The 25,295-nt window shown below is 38.0% G+C and overlaps 2 long non-coding RNA genes and 1 pseudogene across 2 annotated transcripts; 1 reads left to right on the forward strand and 2 right to left on the reverse strand.

Moving 5' to 3' along the window:
- LOC132860409 (zinc finger matrin-type protein 2-like) overlaps positions 1-23,332 on the reverse strand; it is a 48,855-nt pseudogene extending 25,523 nt beyond the window's left edge.
- Positions 512-10,228, forward strand: LOC132860136 (uncharacterized). The gene is made up of 4 exons (XR_009649786.1): positions 512-3,296; positions 9,629-9,704; positions 9,808-9,885; positions 10,021-10,228. It is a non-coding gene; the product is annotated as an uncharacterized LOC132860136 (long non-coding RNA).
- LOC132860135 (uncharacterized) lies at positions 2,089-14,776 on the reverse strand. The gene is made up of 3 exons (XR_009649785.1): positions 14,437-14,776; positions 14,021-14,124; positions 2,089-2,137 (listed from the first exon to the last, which is right to left on the reverse strand). It is a non-coding gene; the product is annotated as an uncharacterized LOC132860135 (long non-coding RNA).
- Positions 23,333-25,295: the final 1,963 nt, after the last annotated feature.

The following is a 25,295-nucleotide window of genomic DNA, read 5'->3' on the forward strand; positions in this document are numbered from 1 at the left end:
AAAGTCACAGTCACCAGTTCATCACTAATGGTACTCAATCCACTACTTCCAGTGTCAACCAAAGTGGTCAAGCAAAGTCTTACATGTACTCACAACTCCACCAGCTTTCGTGAATTAAAGAGCAGCTCTCAATCCTCTGTCCGTGTTAATCTTCATTCATTTAATTCCATTCCCAATGCGAACACCCATGAATTCAAGGAATAGAATTAGCATCCGTTCGCCGACGTAGCAGACCTTCCGCCGCGACACAATAACTCTGCGTTTTTAGAGGGAGACTTCCGGTGAACTGTTCTCTCCACGTTATCTCCACCATGGCTCTTTTAAACGCCTCTAGCACCTACGTCATCGTGCTTCCGGGATCGCCCGTGCGGACCAACATAGGCGCCATCTTTGTTGTGGCCGCTCTTACCACTACCTTGCATCCTTATACCAATAAACTGCGCCATATATTAGAAATACAAATTCAATATGTGCTTATGAATGTGCACTGTTACACAGCGCCCCTCCCCTACACACATACAGATGTATTGTGTTGCTGTGTCTCGCTCTGCTCACTCACAGTCACACACAGAACAGCTCTCTGTCTCTCCCTCAGTCACTCGGGTTCGCGGGTCTTTTCCGTTAACGTTTAGGGTTTCTTCAGCTTTTTACTTCGGGTTGTAACGTTAATAATACGTACTTACTAACCAGTAGAGTTCTGGTAAACGTGGGTTCGTTCAGATGTGGTGCTTGCTTGGTAGATTCGCATTGCGTCTCTGCCTGTCGGAGATTTTTTTCTTTTTTAAACCTTCAGCTGTCTCTAACCAGTAACCAGACACTGAGTGTCTGACACATTTTTGCTGTATTTCATAAAAACATAAAGGTAGTAAGCTAGTGTTATAAATATTACAAATGAATTATTAAGCTACACTCACACACACACACACACCTGGTGTGGAAATAAAAATCACATCACACTGATCATAAAAAAATTAAAAGTTAAAAAAGAAAGTTATGTTGTTGTTTACATTTTACTTCATAATTGCACTGCATTGTTTTGTTTTCATTGTTGCAAAACTTGTTCTGTAATATAGTTTGTTTGCTATCGGGATCAAAACCATTGATCTGAAGCTCAATCCTGATGCTGTCCTGTAAATATTTTTCTAATCAGCAATAAATATAACAATTTCTGATCAACCCATATCAATTGCATGCTTAAAATAACATACCGGTTAAAGCCCCGCCCATTTCAAGACATGCACCGCCTACACCTGGGTTAGGCCCTACCCCCTCCGAGTACAGATAGATACAGATAATTCATATGGTATACAGATAATGCTGTACTCGCTCATCTCTACTTAGTATTAATTTGTTCACGAAAACCTTATTATTTTGTTTTCTATCTTATGTAGAGCCCTGCTAAATTAGGGTCTAATAATTATTTAGTTTGTATTTTCTTTTACAGTAAACAGTTAAAAATGATTACTTGATCCCATAATCCACCTCTTCTCGCAATTCCTTCAATCGCTTTTCATATTTTTCGCTCTCAATTCTCTTGTTCTCCTCGTAATGTAAACAAGTAGAATTTCATGAGTCCTGTTATAAGTGAGATCTGATCTGTACAAAAAGAAAGAAGCAAACTTTAACGTGTGTTACCTACTGTATATGGTAAATAAAAATAAAATAAAAAAATGGTAATAAAAGTGAATACTCACGCTTCCTGCTGTTAATGTGTGCTAGAAAGCTGTATGAGGCTTTCAAAAAATTATTACAAATATTGCAGTACCTAAAAGGAAAAAGTACATCACCTTTAAGAAAATGTATTAAAATACTGCATGATGTCACAGTTTACAAGGGTTCACAGGGTTTGCACATTGTAATGACATTTTTGCCATTTTACCCACGCCTCCAGAGAAATCCCTATTTTCTAGTGGTGTGTAAATAACAGTCAAATAAGCAGTAAATAACTAAACTAAAATGGTTTGATGTGGAGTTTGGAGATGCAGTGTGACAATGTGAAAAAGGACATGTAGGCTTTCTGCATATATCTGGTTCAGCAGATGTTCATCAGGGACCTACCCTCCCTTCTCAGCCTGGTGAGTGGTCATTTTGTTGGACTCTGTGCTGGAGGGGGCGCTAGTTCTTTCTGTGGTTCTTTCTGAAAATACAGAAATAAATGAATCAATTAAACACAAACTCGGTGGCCATTTTATTAGTGTCATGACCATCACTGAAATCACTAGATCTAAACTGATTGTTCTGAGTTTTGTCATTAATCTTGCCAAGGAATGAAGTTATTGAAGTCAACAGATGCTGCTGCTTTACACTTCAACTGGTTTACATTAAAGTTGGGATGCATGAGGTTTGAAAAATGCTTCAGAAAACGAACAAAACAAACGTGTAGCCAATGAGCAGAAAGGGGCGTGTCTTGTCAATATGTGTGATGGATATCATCCTTTCATTTTTATTTATTTACTTAGTATTAATTTGTTCACAAAAACCTTATTATTTTGTTTTCTATCTTATGTAGAGCCCTGCTAAATTAGGGTCTAATAATTATTTAGTTTGTATTTTCTTTTACAGTAAACAGTTTAAAAAGATTACTTTCAAACAAAAGAGAAATAACTAAGAAAATACTGTTATAAAAAAAATGTGGTGTTTAACCAATGAGGTGAGTTTCTCTCTGACCTCTGGAGGTCAGAGGGCAGAGAGCAGGAAGCGAGTGAGTGAGAGAGACGGACGACACGAGGTGGCCGACAAACGTGCGCGAATTGCACGGTCCACGTGAAAAAAACACTGTAAAGCTGAAAACTGAGTCTGTGGACTGCACACAAGGAAACTGAACAGATAAGAGACTGCTAAGTAAAATAATCGTAAATGAACTCTATGTAGAGAGCGTAAGTGAGAGAGAGACTTGACTCAGCATGCGTGCGTTCACGTGAGGGACCAAAGATACCGCAGTTCTTTTACTCTCAGTGCTTGTGAGCTTTACGAGATGCATATAGTCTCAAAATTACATAAAATGGACTATCACAAAGTTTATTGACTGTACAAACGTTGCGGAATGGTTTGCAAGGCCAATAGTCATATACAGTAAGTGAGCAACGGAGAAACTGAAGGCTACGCGATTCTTCAGGAGAGACCGAGGCCGCGTGGTGACGTCTGCTGCAACTTTGCCTCATTTACATCGTCGGATGGGTGATTAGCACAGTGTTTGTTCGTGGATGGACGTCAGGGAAAATCCTATCGGCTGATCGGATTATCGTGTTTTTCCAGTGGGTGCTTCGTTCTTGAGTTTCACTGTTCCATTGGATTTTGTGAGTACTATAAAGTGTTCATACATTCACATGAGCTCCAACGTAGCGCGCCAACGAGAGACTTAAATCCCAGCTGGGTCATATTTCTTTTGTGGGGTTTTGTTTTGTTTACATTTGTTTGAGTTAATAAATGTTTGTTTATTGATTATACAGTATAAAATCCTGTGATTTCTTATTTAAAGAAAGAGCTTGATAAAAGGAGGACTGTTATGTAACTTAAGATTTATGTTGGAGTGTGTTACAAATGCCTTTAATATTATGTGGTTATAATTAACTATTTTCTGAGTGATAGAAGAGAACATTTAAAAGAAACACTGAAGTCTGAAGCCCAGGGTTAATATTACAGTAGTTTTTTGAGTTACTTTGGTAGTAAACATATTACACCTTAAGTAAATTTAGATGTGCCTCTCATGTGTAAAGTTAAATTGTAAGTTTCCCTAGATATAGTTGAACCAGTTATTCGGAATTAGGGCTGGGCGATATGGCCGAAAACTGTATCACGATATCAGTGTTTCATATCGGTCGATATAGATAATTATTGAACTTTTTTATGGTCCATTTAAAATAAAGACCAGGAGAAAAATATATTACAATTAAACATTTTAATTTTAAACTTAACCTTCCTCTTATCGTAATCCCTTCAGTTATTAAGACAGAAATGTCAACAAGCAGGAAAACTCAAATAATTATAATGTAAACATAAGTCTAAAGTCACAATGAACACTTAATTATCTCTTAACATTTAAGGTGCAGAATGAAAGAAAATGCAAGAAATGTTTAATAAAGTGTAATAAAATAGTGCAAAGTGTTAAATATAAACATAGAAAAACCTGAGAATTTAGTGCATGTTTAGTGCTTAGGAAGTTCACTAGCTGTTCCCCTTCTGGTGAATAAAGTGTTTTAAAATATGTGCAGTGTTTTTTAAACATAAATAAAACTGAGGTAGACTGAGATACATCTGTAATATAAAAAAACAAACCCGATACAGTACAGTAACATTGTTTGAAATATAAAACCTGTAGAAATATGAAAAAGTAATGTTATTCTTACTCTAATCATACTTGAAGTTGAACTATCCAATTATATTTTCGTAGACTTATAATTAGGGCTGTAGCTATTGAATATTTTAGTAATCGAGTATTCTACCAAAAATTTCATCGATTAATCTTATAAAATGTATTTTTGCTTAATTAAAGAGCAATATTAAATATACAAGAGAAAAATATAGCTGCAAGCAGCGATGACGGGCCCTCGCACGTTTTTTTTTATCGCTATACGGTGCCTCCCAGAAAACAATGCACGGTGGGCAAGTGCATCAAGTGGGTAAATATCAGTGGACTATTTTATGTTGTTACTGACCCATTTGGGGCCTGTAGGTAAATGAAACCCCACATTTTAGACAAACGGGGGTGCTAGTGAGCCACTTAAGAGACTGACCTTTTTGTCCACACTTAACGGCCGACAAATGTGATGTATGTGTCAAGTTTCAAGTTAATCTAAGCACGCCAAAAGCCTTAAATATGCCTGAAATGAAAGTAAACTTTGACACGATGCCATGGCAACAGTGTTTGAGATATCAAAAATCGGTTCGCAATTTCACATTTGTAATATCTCTGCGTCATGGTGGCTAAGTCTGGTCTCAATTGCATGAATCCCCTAGGAGGAGTATTTAAAAGTTTACCGCATGCAGCTGTCAAAAAATCCACCTTTGTGACTGACACACTTCCTGGGGCCTGTTGGTGGCGCTATACCCGGGACTCACAATAAGCACATCGATGCGATCGGAATCCTTGTCCGAACATACACACCGCGTGTCATCACAATAAGACATTTTTTGCTTTAGATATTAGACACTTTCTGTTTCTCTGAATTCGCCATAATTTTGTCGCCTCGCCATGGCAGCACCGTTCGAGATATCAAAAATCCCTTCGCAATTTAGCAAGTGCAATATCTCGGCATCATGTTGACCACTTTTGGTGTCAATCGCATGAATTCCCTAGGAGGAGTATTTAAAGATTCACCGCATGCACTTATAAAACAATCCAAAATGGCCGACTTCCTGTTGGGCAGAGCTCATAGTTTAGAGAGCGAAAGTTGTTCGGGTCGATGAGATCTATATGCGTACCAACTCTCGTACATGTGCGTACATAATTGCCCGATATGTGCACCAATGTTTGTTTTTGCATTTCAGGGGGCGCTACAGAGCCCCCTTGCCACGCCCGTATTAAGGGACCCCAATTGGCCAATGTGTGGGGAAAAAAAAATAATACTCCCAAGCAAAAACAATAGGGCTTCGCACCATTCGGTGCTCGGGCCCTAATAAGACGGGTCTCTTAAAATGAATAATTAATTGGTTTCCTTTTTTAGAAAAATGAACTTTTATTTTTTAAATGTATAATATGCAATGCATACAACAATATTTTCTATCAAAAATAAACATTTCGATATTACCCATTGTTTTTCTGTCTGTACTTGTACTGTGAACAGTGACAAAAGGTTGACTGAGAAGAATTAAGTACATTTAAGTGCCAAACATTCTGGGTTTTAAAAGAACCCTTTTCTGAGATGCAAAAACAAAAAAATTATTAGGGCCCGAACACCGAATGGTGCGAAGCCCTATTGTTTTTGCTCGGGAGTATTATTATTATTTTTTTATTATTTTTTTTTTTTTCCCCACACATTGGCCAATTGGGGTCCCTTAACATGCTCGAAAACTCTTGAAATTTGGCACACACGTCAGAGTCGTACGATGCCAGGCTCGGGCAAAGGCTGGAATACGGGCTCTGTAGCGCCCCCTGTAAGGCAAAAACAAACATTGGTGCACAGATCGGGCAATTATGTACGCACATGTACGAGAGTTGGTACGCACATAGATCTCATCGACCCGAACAACTTTCGCGCTCTAAACTATGAGCTCCGCCCAACAGGAAGTCGGCCATTTTGGATTGTTTTATAAGTGCATCCGGGGAACTTTTAAATACTCCTCCTAGGGAATTCATGCGATTGACATCAAACGTGGTGAACATGATGCCGAGATATTGCACTTGCTAAATTGCGAAGGGATTTTTGATATCTCGAACGGTGCTGCCATGGCGAGGCGACAAAGTTATGGCGAATTCAGAGAAACAGGAAGTGTCTAATATCTAAAGCAAAAAATGTCTTATTGGGATGACACGCGGTGTGTATGTTCGGCCAAGGATTCCGATCTCATCGATGTGCCTATTGTGAATCTCGGACATAGCGCCACCAACAGGCGCCAGGAAGTGTGTCAGTCACAACATTTGCATGTGGTGAACTTTTAAATACTCCTCCTAGGACATTCATGCGATTGACACCAAAAGTGGTCAACATGATGCCGAGACATTGCACTTGCTAAATTGCGAAGGGATTTTTGATATCACGAACGGTGCTGCCATGGCGAGGCGAATAAGTTATGGCGAATTCAGAGAAACAGGAAGTGTCTTCTATCTAAGGCAAAAAATGTCTTATTGTGATGACACGCGGTGTGTATGTTCGGCCAAGGATTCCGATCGCATCGATGTGCTTATTGTGAGTCCCGGGTATAGCGCCACCAACAGGCCCCAGGAAGTTTGTCAGTCACAAAGGTGGATTTTTTCACAGTTGCATGCAATGAACTTTTAAATACTTCTCCTAGAGGATTCATGCGATTGACACCAAAAGTGGTCAACATGATGCCGAGACATTGTAGATGATAACTTGCGAAGGGATTTTTGATATCTCGAACGCTCTTCCCATGGCAACGCGTCAAACTTTACTTTCTTTTTCAGGCATATTTAAGCTCTTGGCATGCACTTTGGGTGCCTTAAAATGCTCGAAAACACCGGAAATTTGGCACAGACGTCAAAGTCGTCTGCCATTAGGACCGGGCAAAGGCTGGAACATAGGCGTGGCAGTAGGGCTCTGTAGCACCCCCTGAATTGGAAAAATAAATATTGGCGCACAGATCGGCCAAACATGTACGCACATGTACGAGAGTTGGTATGTACAGTATATAGATCTCATCGACCCGAACAAATTTCACAATCAAACCTATTAGCTCCACCCAACAGGAAGTCAGCCATTTTGGATGGTTTCAAAAGTGCCTGTGGTGAACTTTTAAATACTCCTTCTAGGACATTCATGCGATTGACACCAAAAGTGGTCAACATGATGCCGAGACATTGCACTTGCTAAATTGCGAAGTGAGTTTTGATATCTCGAACGGTGCTGCCATGGCGAGGCGACTAAGTTATGGCGAATTCAGAGAAACAGGAAGTGTCTAATATCTAATTCATGCAATTGAGACCAGACTTGGCCACCATGACTCAGAGATATTGGAGATGCGAAATTGCAAACAGATTTTTGATATCTCAAACACTGTTGCCATGGCATCGTGTCAAAGTTTACTTTTATTTCAGGCATATTTAAGGCTTTTGGCGTGCTTAGATTAACTTGAAATTTGACACATACATCACATTTGTCGGCTGTTAAGTATGGACAAAAAGGTCAGACAAAGGTGTGTCTCTTAAGTGGCTCACTAGCACCCCCGTTTGTATAAAATGTGGGGTTTCATTTACCTAGTCCCCAAATGGGTCAGTAACAACATAAAATAGTCCACTGATATTTACCCACTTGATGCACTTGCCCACCGTGCATTGTTTTCTGGGAGGCACCGTATAGCGATAAAAAAAAAACATGCGAGGGCCCGTCATCGCTGCTTGCAGCTATATTTTTCAAATTACTTTTTTTTAAAGTATCAAAACTAAGGCATACAAAAATACTGCCTTTAAGTCATGCAACTTAACTTTCAGAACTAAAAGATTCTAAATCTACAGCTCAGGCATAACATATGCCTTTACTGTCTAATTTGGAATGCTTTGTGGTATTTAAGGGGCAAAAAACATGGACAGGAACTTGGACCTAGAGGCCATGCATGGTTTCACACCGAGTGCTTTAAGCCTATATATATTAATCAGAATGTAAAAGTCTCTCTCATCGTGTGTGCTTTAACCCTCTGGGGTCGAACGGCGCGCCGGCGCGTCTTCGGCGAATTTTTTCCTCTTCAACGTGAAATCCACTTAAAATACTCCGTCATTCATAATCATACACATACATGTAATACATCATTCAAAACTGTGACGTGTCTACTTTTATTTGAGTGCCTTCATATTAACAAGAAAACGCTGTGCTTTTGGCAAATAAAGAAAATAACCAGGTTGTGCATTCAGACATCTCTGTGAACTTGACCTTCCTGAAACACGGTTCAAACATGAACTCCGCCAATACTTATCACACGAACATGATACATATGTCTAATGAAAGCCTGAAATGTCTACTTTTAAATGAGGTAATTAAAATCGAAAGGAAATATTGTCTTTTTGTGTAATCTGTATGTAAGTACAGAGAGGTACAGTTTTTCTGGCTCGACCTCATTACCACTAATGTGATCCCACCCTCCATTCATATGAAAATTACCTGAGCGGGCTACGCAAATAAGATCAATGCCCCCAAACAATGCTATAAGAAGCACAAAGTTTTAACAGATTCATTCACTTATCAACGCGCTGGGAAGATGAAACGCTTTACAGCTGAGGAAGTTTCCTCAGATGAAGAGCAGGACTCCGACGACTATTTTGAAGAGCGACTTGATCCAGCTGAGGATATAATTTCTGAAGACTAAGTTTTACTTACATTTGTTGAAATCTTGTGTGATGTAAAATTATATATACTGTATTGTATACAGACTATTTGCAAGCAGATATTAAGAGTGACTTTATAGAAACGTCTCGTAATTGGCAACTTTTATTTACCTTAAAATGTTAGTTCTTATTAAGCTGTATGTTGATTAATGTAAAGTGAATATACAATATGTTATATAGCGATATCACTATTTAGAATATATTTTGACTAGTGTTTATGCCTCAACTAGCCTTGTTTACGTGACTATCTGTTCAGGTGTAAATGTATCGATGAGCTGTAAATGTGCCCGGAGATATGTCGTGTTAATGTTTAGCCATAAATATGTCCGGTAATGGCCCGTTAACAAACATATACAGCGCATCTCTGTACCCAATTATCTTATCTCAGCTATGCTTAACTGCCTTAGTTATTGCTTTATAAGTTTATTACATTATATTAATTATTAAAACCTTTTGTAGGAATGTGGCTGCATCACTCGTCTTCACCTGCACCGGCTGCAACACTTTCACCTTCGTTTGATGCTCGTACGGGGGCACGCAGAATATTTGTATTACTGATGTGGAAAATACATTATATTAATTGTGTTGCTTTGTACTTTGAAAATACATGATACTAATTATGATTTTTTTTAGGAATGTGGCTGCAACACGTTTACCTTCGTCTGATACTCGCATGAGGGCACGCAGCAAGGCGAGCGACATTCATCCAGTATAAGCCACATTTACCCCTTTTTATGTTCTCAGTATTAGTAATACTGGTGTGTTGCTTTGTACTTTGCAAATACATTATACTAATTATGATTTTTTTTTAGGAATGTGGCTGCAACACGTTCACCTTCGTCTGATACTCGCACGAGGGCACGCAGCAAAGCAACTGGGAACAAAAAAGAGTACGTCCACATGTACCCATTTTTCTGTTATATTGTATATTAGTATATATTAGTTATATATTATTATTAACTAATGTGTTGCTTAGTACTTTGGAAAATACACGGTGAGACTAGTTATGCTTTTTTTTTTTTTAGGAATGTGTCTGCATCAGCTTTACCTTTACCATCACCTGCTACTCACACACGCCGTAGGTCTCTTTCAGTTCTCAAAGCAACTGAGACTGTGTTCAGTTAAATAGGAACTGTTTTGAGCAATGGCATGACGACATTTAAACTCCATTCTCAAAGATTCACAGTGTGTGATGGCTTACAAATTTATATCTTATTTTTTATATTGTAAAGAATCATTCCCCTACAATAAAGCTTCTTGACTCTATTGAATTGTTCATGTTTTTTTTAACATTGGTAAAATAAGTCTTATTTTGTCAAGTACAGATATAAAAGCCTTTTGTACTTTATTGTACACTATTTTATTAAACTACAAGCAAAAGATTTTCTCTTTGAGACTCCCCACATTCATTCTTTTGTCAACACAATCCAGCCTAAGCCATTAGGGGGTTGGGCCTCCTCAGGTGTGAATCATTAATATTCATGACCATTGACCCGCCCTTGCATATTGCCTTTACACAACAAAAACTGTCTTACAAAAGTTAAATCAATGTATTGTTTCATGTGAATGAGTGGGTAAAATGGTTTTTACATATTTTTGTAGCAAATTCTCAACTCTACAAGAGTAGAGAACTTTATTGTTTGTGAACAAATGTTTAGTATGTGTTTCTTGGCCTTATTTCAGCAACTTTTTTTTTTTTACTAACCACGCATAAACATCATTTACTTAAAAATACAAACATGTACATAAATTTTACTTACATAATATTGTAGCCCAGTTTGTGCTGAATACAGTGTTATGTGAGATTAGCCATTAATATGTTTTGAAGTAACTGTAACCAAATGTAAGAGCATGTCAGAACCTCTGCCAGTGTCACAAAATGGTCAGACCCCAGAGGGTTAAAAGTCTTTAAAGGAGCATGTGATTGCAATGAAGAAAGGTAAACATATCAACATGCTCAGAAATGAGGCTTGCCCTGCGCTTTGAAGCAATGTATCCTACTGCAAGCAATGTAGCCCCAAACAATGTAGCCCCAAACTTGGACGTTTTCTGTCGTTTTCTCCTGTTTGTTTCTTCTCTTTGCTCATTGACATTGTTATCGCGCCCTTCCATTTTGCAGCCCACACGCGTCCGCGCACTCAACTCAAAAGACCGCTAACTCCTCGCGTCTCCTTCCGCTTTTACGTAAGTGCGTTGTCTCACACGCGTGCGCGAGCGCACTCACACAAAATAATTGCACAAGAATGTGACGTGAGCTTTAAAATGAATTAAAAGAGGCTTCGAGGCAGAGGAATTTGCCTCGAATAATTTTTGAGTAAGTAAAATAAAAAATGGTAATAAAAGTGAATACTCACACTTCCTGCTATTGATATGTGCTAGAAAGCTGTATGAGGCTTTCAAAAAATTATTACAAATATTGCAGTACCTAAAGGGAAAAAGTACATCACCTTTAAGAAAATGTATTAAAATACTGCATGATGCACAGTTTCAGGGTTCCCACTCTTTTTCAGAGATCATTTTCCAGGACTTTTCCAGGACATTTCAAATTTAGCAAAAAAGACAAGGCTCACAGCTTCACGGCCTAAAGTAATATGTTCTTCTCTCCAGAAGTCTCAAAAACAATGTACACTTTATGGCTATTACTTAACTATACTTTTAAAGACAATTTGTCATGTGAATGAAATTTCAACATTTATAAAATAAAAAGACCGCACATATTAATACCCTTTCCTTTCTCAGGCCAATCCCGTCATGCATGCTTTAGTTTGCTGTGCATTCCCCTTGCACATGATATTCAGACTAACAAGGTTAGGGTTAGTGACCTGCTTACCCGTCACCATTTGCTGAAAACATTCGAGCACTTACAGTAAACCATTCCTAGCACCTGAAACCGCCAACAAAAGACAGCGTCATCCGTCACAGTAAGATTAAACAGCATAACAAAAAACCCGTCAAAACTCAACGTCCCTGAACAGAGCGCTTTCTGTTACTAACGTTAATTGTTTCGACCAGTTGTAAACTGTTCTTTAAATGATCAAAAACATTTAAAAATAATTTTCCAGGACAACAAGATTTTTTCCAGGACAATTTATGTTTTCTCTCATTTTCCATGTGTTTTTCAGGACTGGAATATTGGTCATTAATTTTCCAGGATTTCCAGGTTTTCCAGGACACGTGGGAACCCTGAGTTTATAATCATGGTCTTTGATGAAATAATGCACAGGGTTTGGAAAGGGCCGATTTTGTTTCAGAAAGCATGTAAATAAATTTTCTGAAACTTCAAAAATAATGAGTAGACAAGCTACATACAATAAAGGCACACTTATTTAATCCTCACTATCTAATGTATTTTAAAATGTATTAAAATACTGCATGATGTCACAGTTTACAAGGGTTCACAGGGTTTGCACATTGTAATGACATTTTTGCCATTTTACCCACGCCTCCAGAGAAATCCCTAATTTCTAGTGGTGTGTAAATAACAGTCAAATAAGCATTGAATAACTAAACTAAAATGGTTTGATGTGGAGTTTGGAGATGTGACTATGTGAAAAAGGACAAGTAGGCCTTCTGCATACAGTTGAGGCCAAAATTATTAGCCCCCTTATGAAATTAGACAAAACTCTTGATTTCTCCATGGAAATGACCATTAACAAGTGTTTTATAGTGTTTGTTTCCAAAATAACAAAGACAAAATGTCCACTAAGTTTGATTAGAATATTTAATTGAAATAGTGAGTTGAAACAAGAAACAGCAAAAATGAAATGTCCAAAATTATTAGCCCCCTGGTCATTAATAGTCAATACTGTACCCTTTCTGAGCCACAACTGACAACAACCTCTTAGAGCAGTTCTTTACTAGGTTGGCACGGGTCTCCTGAGGGATTTTAGCCCATTCCTTCATTGTAAATTGCTCCAGCTGGTCCAAATTACGTTGTTTCTGAGCATGGACATTCACTTTGAGCACTTGCCACAGATTCTCAATAGGATTGAGGTCTGGGCTCTGTGCGGGCCACCCCAGGACCTTGGTTTTGGTATCCTTCAGGAACTGTTGGACCAATTTCGATATATGCTTTGGGATCTGTGTTCTTAGGGTTGAAGGCCTCACCCTTTCTTCGCCAAACATAAGCAACATCCATGTGCCCAATCAGTTCCAGTTTAGTCTCATCAGACCAAAGCACAAAGACTCCCAAAACTCATCTTCACCTTTCAAATGTTCACGGGCAAACCTCAGTCTGGCTGTGATGTGCCGCTGTTTGAGTAAAGGGGTTCTTCTGGGACGATGGCCCTGAAGCCCACCATGATGAAGCGCCCTCACAACTGTGTTCCTTGAAACATCAACTCCAGAAGAGGCCAGGTCAGCAAAAATCATCTTGGCAGATGGCCAGGGCATCTTGCTGACATCTCTGACTATTTTCCTCTACAGAGTTCTTGAAATCTTGCACTTACGACCATGCCCAGGTTTGTTTCTTACAGATTTGTCTCCTTGTACTTGGCAATGATGCAACGTACAGCGGTTCTAGACACTGTGAAACGCTTGGAAATGGCAGTATAGCCTTCCCCCTTATCATGAGCCTCCACTATCTTCTTTCTGAGCTCAAGACTGATTTCCTTTGTCTTCCTGTCTTTGGCATGGTGTGTTAAAGTAGTCTGTCCCAATGTGTTCAAGTGCCCTGTTCCTTGGAGTCCTTTTATGCTGATTGAATGCTCAGGTGTTGTTAGGAAGCCAATTGACTGCACAGGTGTGGTTTGAAATCTGATTAATTAATTAGGTGTGTTTTGAAAGCAAAAATTCACATGGGGCTAATATTTTTGACCATCCCACTTTCACTATATTTGATATAAAGCAAGCCTAAAAATGTATTTTATATTCCAAAATGTACCAAAAGCTACTAAATAGCACTGGTGAATGTTTGATTATAGTTTTGATTAAAGATCTTTAGGAAATGTTCCAAAAATTCCTGGGGGCTAATAATTTTGGCCTCAACTATATATCTGGTTCAGCAGATGTTCATCAGCGACCTACTTCTCCATCTCAGCCTGTGGTGTGGTCATTGTGGTGGTGATGAAAATCCACCTTGTAGTCTCTGTGCCGGAGGAGTGCTAGTTCTTCCTGTGGTACGGGTTTGTCTAGAGAAGAAAATACAGAAATAAATGAATCAATTAAACACAAACTCAGTGGCCACTTTATTAGTGTCATGACCATCACTGAAACCACAAGATCTAAACTGATTGTTCTGAGTTTTGTCATTAATCTTGCCAAGGAATGAAGTAATACACTTCACCAACTAGTTTACATTAAAGTTGGGGTGCATGATGTTTGCAAAATGCTTCAGAAAACGAACAAAACAAACGTGTAGCCAATGAGCAGAAAGGGGCGTGTCTTGTCAATATGTGTGACAGATATCATCCTTTCATTTTTATTTATTTACTTATACTCACTGTGTATAAATGGTTTGCACATTGCAGTGAGATGCAGTGTGACAATGTGAAAAAGGACATGTAGGCCTTTCTGCATATATCTGGTTCAGCAGATGTTCTGTCCTCACTAGACGTGTAACTTCTCTATCCAGTTAGACAGACAGTGAACAAGTGAGATGTTGGTTCATGGCTTTTAATCTTTCAATAGCTTTCATGAATCTTCTCAATTAACTTTAACATTAATATTTTTTCTTTTGTAAAACTGTAAACAGACAATGAATATACAGCAATTAGAATTCTATTCAATTACATATTCAAGCATAGCTAACTAAACAGTATTTACTGCCTAAAACATTCAGAGGAAACAAACACAACACATTAAGCATTAATCAACACACAAAAATCAACACATTAAGCATTAAACGTCATGTGTATCTGGTAACTATGTCCTTAGTTATAGGTAATGGCTTGTATACACGAAATCCAAATTACCTTAATTAGCATAACAAAAGACCGCTAGCATACGGTGCTAACTAATGTTAACTCTTTGCGCTTTACGTTTGATTTTAGCAATATTTGCATCTCTAGATTAATTAATTTACTGTCAAACATCTTTAACTACTAAACTTTATATTTGTAACAAGTTATAGCGACTTACAGCCTTATGCGGTCACAACTTCATTGTACGAGCCGCTCTTCAGCCATGACACTTAATGAACTCAACACTTGAAATACGGAAGATACCATCCCAATCCGCGCCACAAGATGGCGCTTAAAGTTCAACATATAAACAAAATCATCTCTTTACAGTTAACACTTAAACTGAACCATTACAGCAGATGTTCATCAGCGACCTACTTCTCCATCTCAGCCTGTGGTGTGGTCATTGTGATGATGATTGACCTTCCAAGCTTAGACTCCAAATCCACCTCGTAGTCTCTGTGCCGGAGGAGCGCTAGTTTGACCTGGGGTACGGGTTTGCCTAGAGAAGCGAATACAGAAATAAATGAATCAATTAAACACAAACTCAGTGGCCACTATATTAGTGTCATGACCATCACTGAAATCACAAGATCTAAACTGATTGTTCTGAGTTTTGTCATTAGTCTTGCCAAGGAATGAAGTTGATGTTTTCAACAATAGATGCTGCTGCTTGACACTTCACCAACTAGTTTACATTAAAGTTGGGGTGCATGATGTTTGCAAAATGCTTTAGAAAACGAACAAAACAAACGTGTAGCCAATGAGCAGAAAGGGGCGTGTCTTGTCAATATGCGGCGGAGAGAGTGTTCAGTGCGCATGTGATTTTTATTTATTTACTTAGTATTAATATCTTCACGAAAACCTCATTATTTTGTTTTCTATCTTATGTAGAGCCCTGCTAAATTAGGGTCTAATAATTATTTAGTTTGTATTTTCTTTTACAGTAAACAGTTAAAAATGATTACTTTCAAACAAAAGAGAAATAACTAAGAAAATACTGTTATAAAAAATGTGTTGTTGTTTATCCAATGAACAGATAAGAGACTGCTAAGTAAAATAATTGTAAATAAACTCTATGTAGAGAGCGTAAGTGAGAGAGAGACTTGACTCAGCATGCGTGCGTTCACGTGAGGGACCAAAGATACCGCAGTTCTTTTAATCTCAGTGCTTGTGAGCTTTACGAGATGCATATAGTCTCAAAATTATCACAAAGTTTATTGACTGTACAAACGTTGAGGAATGGTTTGCAAGGCCAATAGTCATATACAGTAAGTGAGCAACGGAGAAACTGAAGGCTACGCGATTCTTCAGGAGAGACCGAGGCCGCGTGGTGACGTCTGCTGCAACTTTGCCTCATTTACATCGTCGGATGGGTGATTAGCACAGTGTTTGTTCGTGGATGGACGCCAGAGAAAATCCTATCGGCTGATCGGATTATCGTGTTTTTCCAGTGGGTGCTTCGTTCTTGAGTTTCACTGTTCCATTGGATTTTGTGAGTACTATAAAGTGTTTATACATTCACATGAGCTCCAACGTAGCGCGCCAACGAGAGACTTAAATCCCAGCTGGGTCATATTTCTTTTGTGGGGTTTTGTTTTGTTTTGTTTACATTTGTTTGAGTTAATAAATGTTTGTTTATTGATTATACAGTATAAAATCCTGTGATTTCTTATTTAAAGAAAGAGCTTGATAAAAGGAGGACTGTTATGTAACTTAAGATTTATGTTGGAGTGTGTTACAAATGCCTTTAATATTATGTGGTTATAATTAACTATTTTCTGAGTGATAGAAGAGAACATTTAAAAGAAACACTGAAGTCTGAAGCCCAGGGTTAATATTACAGTAGTTTTTTTGAGTTACTTTGGTAGTAAACATATTACACATTAAGTAAATTTAGATGTGCCTCTCATGTGTAAAGTTAAATTGTAAGTTTCCCTAGAAATAGTTGAACCAGTTATTCGGAATTAGGGCTGGGCGATATGGCCGAAAACTGTATCACAATATCAGTGTTTCATATCGGTCGATATAGATAATTATTGAACTTTTTTATGGCCCATTTAAAATAAGGACCAGGAGAAAAATATATTACAATTAAACATTTTAATTTTAAACTTAACCTTCCTCTTATCGTAATCCCTTCAGTTATTAAGACAGAAATGTCAACAAGCAGGAAAACTCAAATAATTATAATGTAAACATAAGTCTAAAGTCACAATGAACACTTAATTATCTCTTAACATTTAAGGTGCAAAATGAAAGAAAATGTAAGAAATGCTTAATAAAGTGTAATAAAATAGTGCAAAGTGTTAACTATAAACATAGAAAAACCTGAGAATTTAGTGCAAGTTTAATGCTTAGGAAGTTCACTAGCTGTTCCCCTTCTGGTGAATAAAGTGTTTTAAAATATGTGCAGTGTTTTTTAAACATAAATAAAACTGAGGTAGACTGAGATACATCTGTAATATAAAAAAACAAACCCGATACAGTACAGTAACATTGTTTGAAATATAAAACCTGTAGAAATATGAAAAAGTAATGTTATTCTTACTCTAATCATACTTGAAGTTGAACTATCTAATTATATTTTCGTAGACTTATAATTAGGGCTGTAGCTATTGAATATTTTAGTAATTGAGTATTCTACCAAAAATTTCATCGATTAATCTTATAAAATGTATTTTTGCTTAATTAAAGAGCAATATTAAATATACAAGAGAAAATAAGACGGGTCTCTTAAAATGAATAATTAATTGGTTTCCTTTTTTAGAAAAATGAACTTTTATTTTTTAAATGTATAGTATTGCAATGCATACAACAATATTTTCTATCAAAAATAAACATTTCGATATTAACCATTGTTTCTCTGTCTGTACTTGTACTGTGAACAGTGACAAAAAGTTGACTGAGAAGAATTAAGTACATTTAAGTGCCAAACATTCTGGGTTTTAAAAGAACCCTTTTCTGAGATGCAAAAACAAAAAAATTAATTATTTTCAAATTACTTTTTTTAAAGTATCAAAACTAAGGCATACAATAAAATAAATAGTAATAATAATACAAAAATACTGCCTTTAAGTCATGCAACTTGACTTTCAGAACTAAAAGATTCTAAATCTACAGCTCAGGCATAACATATGCCTTTACTGTCTAATTTGGAATGCTTTGTGGTATTTAAGGGGCAAAAAACATGGACAGGAACTTGAACCTAGAGGCCATGCATGGTTTCACACCGAGTGCTTTAAGCCTATATATATTAATCAGAATGTAAAAGTCTCTCTCATCGTGTGTGCTTTAAAAGTCTTTAAAGGAGCATGTGATTTCAATGAAGAAAGGTAAACATATCAACATGCTCAGAAATGAGGCTTGCCCTGCGCTTTGAAGCAATGTATCCTACTGCTGAAAACAGATGCTCTAATGGAGCCCCAAACCTTGGACATTTTCTGTCGTTTTCTAATGTTTGTTTCTTCTCTTTGCTCATTGACATTGTTATCGCGCCCTTCCATTTTGCAGCCCACACGCGTCCGCGCGCTCAACTCAAAAGACCGCTAATTCCTCGCGTCTCCTTCCGCTTTTACGTAAGTGCGTTGTCACACACGCGTGCGCGAGCGCGCGCACACACAAAATAATTGCACAAGAATAATTTTTGTAATCGAGTTACTCGAGGAATCGTTTCAGTCCTAGTTATAATATCCAAAAAACTGCCATACTGGCGAGCTGACTTCCTCTTTTATTTACAATTTCCTTGCTCGCTGTGGCTTATTTTCTGCTTATCAGTCGCCGGTTGCTGAAGAGGAATCCAGCACCAGCACGAGACAACGATATGGCACGACCATAAAGATACTGTTACATGATTGGCTGTTAGCGTGTCACTCCCTACGGTGCTAGGTTACCAGAGAGTGGGTGCATTTTTTAATGCAACCAAACTTGCTTCACAACCTCTCTTTTCTTCCGACGAAGAAAAAAATTATCGAACGTTTTATCGAGCACATTTTTTATCGCTATCGGTCACGTGTCTATCGCGATACATATCATTACCGTTTTATCGCCCAGCCTTATAATGAATCAACAAATGCATAACCAACATAGAACAGCCAGACGCTGTACTATAAAGTAACCAGCAGGTGTTCCTATTACCTGCTTTCATCGTATTGCTTAGCAGCATGTGGCATAAATAGCAGGAGATTTCTTGCAGCTAAAATTAAACATCATGGAGGGGAAATTGGTGACTATGAATAAAATTCAGCAGTGTATATATGCATTATATCATATGAGATGAAGGAGAAGTCGTATGTTCTTTGCCATGGTTTAGGTGCTTGTTACTGTCTTCACTTCCATTGGTAGTTGCTGCAAGAAATCGCTCCATATTTGCATAAAGTTTAACTTTTCTCAACATTGTCTCGTTGCTGTTCACATCCACATCTTGCTACCCATGGTCGCTTTCACTCATGTCACCAGATCTCTGTTTCTCTTTGTCACTGCTATATCTATACGTAGCATTACAGTTACAAACTTACTATGATGTGATTTTCTCGTAGCTCAGAATGTTTCCTTCTTAAACCAAACCAACAACCCTCCTGATGTGTGAATAAGCTTGATCCCATAACCCACCTCTTCTCGCAATTCCTTCACTCGCTCTTCCAAATCTATATCCATTCTCTTTTTGTTCACCTCGAAATGTTTTTTAACCTGTTCAGACTAGTAGAGTTCCCAGAGTCCCATTATCAGTTTCCTCTGAAGCAAACTTTAATGTGTGTTACCTACTGTATATGGTACATAAAAGTAAAATAAAAAATGGTAATAAAAGTGAATACTCACACTTCCTGCTATTGATGTGATCCAGAAAGCTGTATGAGGCTTTCAAAAAGCAATTACAAATATTGCAGTACCTAAAGGAAAAAAGTACAGCATCACTTATGAGACGTACTAATGAAACATAAAAAAGTAAAGTTACAGAGTGAGCCCTGTCTACAGAGAGGGTTATGGTGAGAGGCTGTTTAATATCAGCCTCTGTGTAAACAGATCCCAAGTGAACAGGGTGTGAATGGGATGCAACTTGTGATCCGATCACTCAACTTGCTGAAGTAGTGTAAAACCCACATGGAAAAATTGGGCAACCTATTAAAACGGCATCGAAGCCACTAATGTGTTGCTAGGGTTGATGTTTTCCTCAGAATTGAGTTTACCACTCTGTGGTATAAATGACCAGTCTCAATATAAACATGTATATATGCAAAGTTCCCTCTCATGTACACGTTGCTGTTCTCAACATTGCTAGACACGTTACTACATTAACGTGGGATGTTTGTAAATGAATTGTTTTAGTCATTATTACAGCTATTCTAATTTAATGAGTCAAATTCATCACCTTTAAGAAAATGTATTAAAATACTGCATGATGTCACAGTTTACAATCATGGTATTTGATGAAATGATGCACAGGGTTTGGAAAGGGGCCGATTTTGTTCAGAAAGCATGCAAATAAATTTCCTGACATGAACTTGAAAAATGATGAGTAGACTAAATACATACAATATAGGCACACTTATTGAATCCTCACTATCTAACAGTATTTTGGGGTTTGTAGCCTCATGCATTGTGTATAAGTGGTTTGCACATTGTTTTTTGTATTTTTTGTAGTATTTGCACTATGATGAAATAGTTTGGGTTAAAATAAAGAGACGGGAGGCATCTTGTCTTTTCGGGAACTTTTACTGAACAAATTTGCATAAGAGACAAAACAACTGTGTATGTTTGCAAGCAGAAAAACGAAAAGAATATAGAGTGCGCCCGATCCCAGCATTCCCCACCGACATCTCTCGCGCTGATGCTCATGGGAAACGTAGTTTGTTTAAAGCAAATGTTGTGAACGTAAACAACAACCATTATAAATATTAAAGCAACACTACATTTTAACCTTACATTTAGCATTGTTCAATATTAATACTAGTGCAAATAATAAATTGCAACAAATGCCATTTTTGCCATTTTAACCACGCCTCCAGAGAAATCCCTATTTTCTAGTGGTGTGTAAATAACAGTCAAATAAGCAGTAAATAACTAAACTAAAATGGTTTGATGTGGAGTTTGGAGATGCAGTGTGACAATGTGAAAAAGGACATGTAGGCCTTTCTGCATATATCTGGTTCAGCAGATTTTCTTCAGCGACCTACCCTCCCATCTCAACCTGTGGTGTGGTCATTGTTATGATGATTGTCCTTCCAACCTTAGACTCCAAATCCACCTCGTAGTCTCTGTGCCGGAGGAGCGCTAGTTTGACCTGGGGTACGGGTTTGCCTAGAGAAGCGAATACAGAAATAAATGAATCAATTAAACACAAACTCAGTGGCCACTTTATTAGTGTCATGACCATCACTGAAATCACAAGATCTAGACTGATTGTTCTGAGTTTTGTCATTAGTCTTGCCAAGGAATGAAGTTATTCTGTCAACAACTGATGATGCTGTAATACACTTCAAGTCAATTTCACCTGGAAAAAAACAGGTTTTATTATTTGCCCGACATTAAAAATGGTCAAAATGTCCTGGCTTTGAAATATACCAGCCTGTAATAATTCATCAACTTTTGTGCCTCTATAGTGAAAACAATTCAAAATTTCTGTTTTTTTTGTTTTGTTTTGTTTTGTTTTTTTACTAAAAATGAGGAATTTTTATATATAAATGAGGTTTATTATACCAAATATTACAAAAAATTGTGCAAAATATATGTTAATATGTTGGAAACAAGTTAGACTAAAAAGGTGAAAAAAAATGGCTATCATATATACTGTACTTAATTTTTTACTGTATAAGCAGTCAAAACAGACAAGGTCAGCTTGAATCAGCGCTCCTAAATTGCATAGAAAAGCATGAGAGGACAATGTACTCACCATTTTTTCTCTCTTTCCTCTGTGATTCGCTTTTGAGCCAATTGTTCATACTCATCCTTGTCCCACTTGCACCGAAAATCATTCTGTGCCTATTAAAAACATGAAAAAGTTTCTTTCCCCGTGACCCGAGGTAGTTCGGATAAGCGGTAGAAGATGAATGAATGAATGAAAAAGTTTCTTTTCAGTTCAGGCTTTTTTATAGAATTATACATAGGATTATACAGTACATATTGTTGTGCGACCCTGATAGGTACAGGATGGAGTTACAGGAATCTTCCTAGCAGAGGTGGGAGTAAGTCACACATGTGCAAGTCACAAGTCTCAAGTCTTAACCTTCAAGTCTCAAGCAAGTCTGAGTCAATTTTTGTGAGAGTCAAGTCAAGTCAAGTCAAGTCACTGCTTTATGTCAAGCAATTCAAGTCAAGTCGTAGCTTGAGTCAAGCAAGTCACTGGCAAGTCATACAGACTGAGCAGCGCCGTTGTTCCTACGTGCCTCAAAACTACCACCATTGTTCCTGTCCCAAAGAAGTCTACAGTGTCCTGCCTCAATGACTATCGTCCCGTTGCACTCACACCCATAGTTATGAAGTGCTTCGAGAAGCTTGTCATGAGGCACATCAAGACCCAGCTACCACCCTCACTGGACCCCCTACAGTTCGCATATCGTCCAAACCGCTCCACAGACAATGCCATTGCCACAGCCCTCCACTTAGCCCTCACCCACCTGGACAATAAAGACACTTATGTACGAATTCTGTTCATAGACTTTAGTTCAGCATTCAATACAATCATCCCTCAGCACCTGATTGGGAAGCTGAGCCTGCTGGGACTAAACACCTCCCTCTGCAACTGGATCCTGGACTTCCTGACTGGGAGACCTCAGTCAGTCCGGATCGAGAACAGCATCTCCAGCACCACCACACTGAACACTGGTGCTCCTCAAGGCTGCGTGCTCAGTCCACTGCTGTTCACTCTGCTGACTCACGACTGTGCAGCAACGCACAGATCGAATCATATTATCAAGTTCGCCGGTGACACGACCGTGGTGGGTCTCATCAACAAGAACGACGAGTCAGCATACAGGGAGGAGGTGCAACAACTAACTGCCTGGTGTAGAGCCAACAACCTTTCTCTGAATGTGGATAAAACTAAAGAGATGGTTGTGGACTTCAGGAGAGCACAGAGTGACCACTCTCCGCTGAACATCGACGGATCATCTGTAGAGATTGTCAAGAGCACCAAATTTCTTGGTGTTCATCTAGCGGAGAACCTCACCTGGTCACTCAACACCAGCGCCATCACCAAGAAAGCCCAGCAGCGTCTCTACTTCCTACGAAGGCTCAGAAAGGCACATCTCCCTCGCTCCATCCTGACCATGTTCTACAGAGGGACCATTGAGAGCATCCTGAGCAGCTGTATCACTGTCTGGTTCGGGAACTGTACGATCTCGGATCGCAAATCCCTGCAGCGGATAGTGAGGACAGCGAAGATCATTGGGGTCTCTCTTCCCTCTATCATAGACACTTACCTGTACACCACATGCTGCATCCGCAAAGCCAACAGCATTGTGGATGACCCCACACACCCCTCACACACACTCTTCACCCTCCTGCCATCTGGAAAGAGGTACCGAAGCGTTCGGGCCCTCACGACCAGACTGTGTAACAGTTTCTTCCCACAAGCCATCAGACTTCTCAACAACTGAACTGTACTGTACTGAGCACAACATACACACACATCATCTGTATGGACTGCATAGACCCTCACAAAACACACACATCATACTGTTTACATGCTGCTTACAATCCAGCAAACTGTTTACATGCTGTTTTGCACACTTTTTCTGCTGTTTTTGCACAAACTGTCCCAACATTTCAGCCGTTTTTGGACATATTGTACAATATCTCAGCCATTTCGCACATACTATACAATATTTCAGTCATTTGCTGTTTTTTGCACAATTCTATATATTATCCCAAGGACCTGCTGCTAAGAAACTGTGTTCATTCTAATGTTACTGCACGAAATATTGTTTGAACATTCAGTATTCACATACAGTATATACACTGGTCGGTCGGCGCTGTTTCTGTTACTGTTTACTGTTTATTGTGTATTGCATTTTTTGTACTTTTTGTATTGTCTTGTAACTTTGTGTCTGCACTGTCTTTTGTCCTGCACTGTCTTTTGTCCTGCACTGTCTTGTCTGTCTTGTCCTGCACTGTTTGCACCAGGTTGCACAGTTGCACTTTATGTGGCTAAGACTACTTAGTCTTAGTCTTAGTCTTTAGCCCTGTCTTTGTTTTATGTAGCACTATGATCCTGGAGAAACGTTGTCTCATTTCACTATGTACTGCAACAGCTATATATGGTTGAAATGACAATAAAAGCTTCTTGACTTGACTCTTGACTTGAGATGTTTGATGATTTAACTAAATGTATATATTAAACAACATATTAAACAACAATATTTACAGTATTTAAAACTCAGTTTTATTTGCAACAAAAAATGATTATATGCATTTATTTTTAAAAGGTCGCCACATACAGATGAGTTGTAAATACAATAAAAATCTAAAAATGATTAAAAATCAAAACTACAAAGCCTAAGATGTAAATGTAGCTGAAATAAGGCACCATAAAAGCATGAAAAGTTTCAATATGCCTCAAACATGGCAGAAGACCATGGAAAAGTATATATAAAAAAAGTACAATGGTTTCTATGCAACCAAATGGCATTTTTGAACAGGCATTCCCTTTTAATGGGACATGAACACATCCAAATTAGATCCTTCCTTTTTAACAACAGAATAACAACAATCACGTCAATCAAAAAATGTAAATTATTGAATCACACAAACCTTGAAGTGAATTATTAGAGAGAGAGAGAGAGAGAGAGAGAGAGAGTAATTTATTAATATTAATAGGGATAGTTCACTTAAAGTATTCTTTTTTCTCACTGTGGAGAGAGAATGGGGCTCATGAATGGTTTGGTTACAAACATTCCTTAAAATATCTTCCTCCGTGTTCATGTTCTTTCAAAACAAAGAAATTTATACAGGTTTGTAACATCATGAGGGTGAGAAAATGATGAAAGAATTTTCATTTTTGGGTGAACCATCCCTTTAAATTGAATGTGTGTGCGTGTGCATGCGAGACAAGAATATGGCTGTGCTTGCAACTGAGGTTTTTTTTTATTTTTTTATATTTATATTCAGGGCGTATATATATATATATATATATATATATATATATATATATATATATATATATATATATATATATATAATGTGCAACCCCATAAACGATCCATACGCTTTTCGCTCAAAGGCTAACACTGAAGACCAATAAGTGCTATATTGCAAAAAAGCTGACATTTCCGCATAAACAGTGACCAATCATTTACACTACATTGCACTTGCAAAAAATTTAATTTGATAGAACTTTGTCACTCAATTGTGAGCGATACACGTTCAACAGGTGCACTTGATGCAGGGATGGCCATAACTCTTAC

Source organism: Tachysurus vachellii, chromosome 17 (genome assembly GCF_030014155.1).
Source record: "Tachysurus vachellii isolate PV-2020 chromosome 17, HZAU_Pvac_v1, whole genome shotgun sequence".
NCBI lineage: Eukaryota > Metazoa > Chordata > Actinopteri > Siluriformes > Bagridae > Tachysurus > Tachysurus vachellii.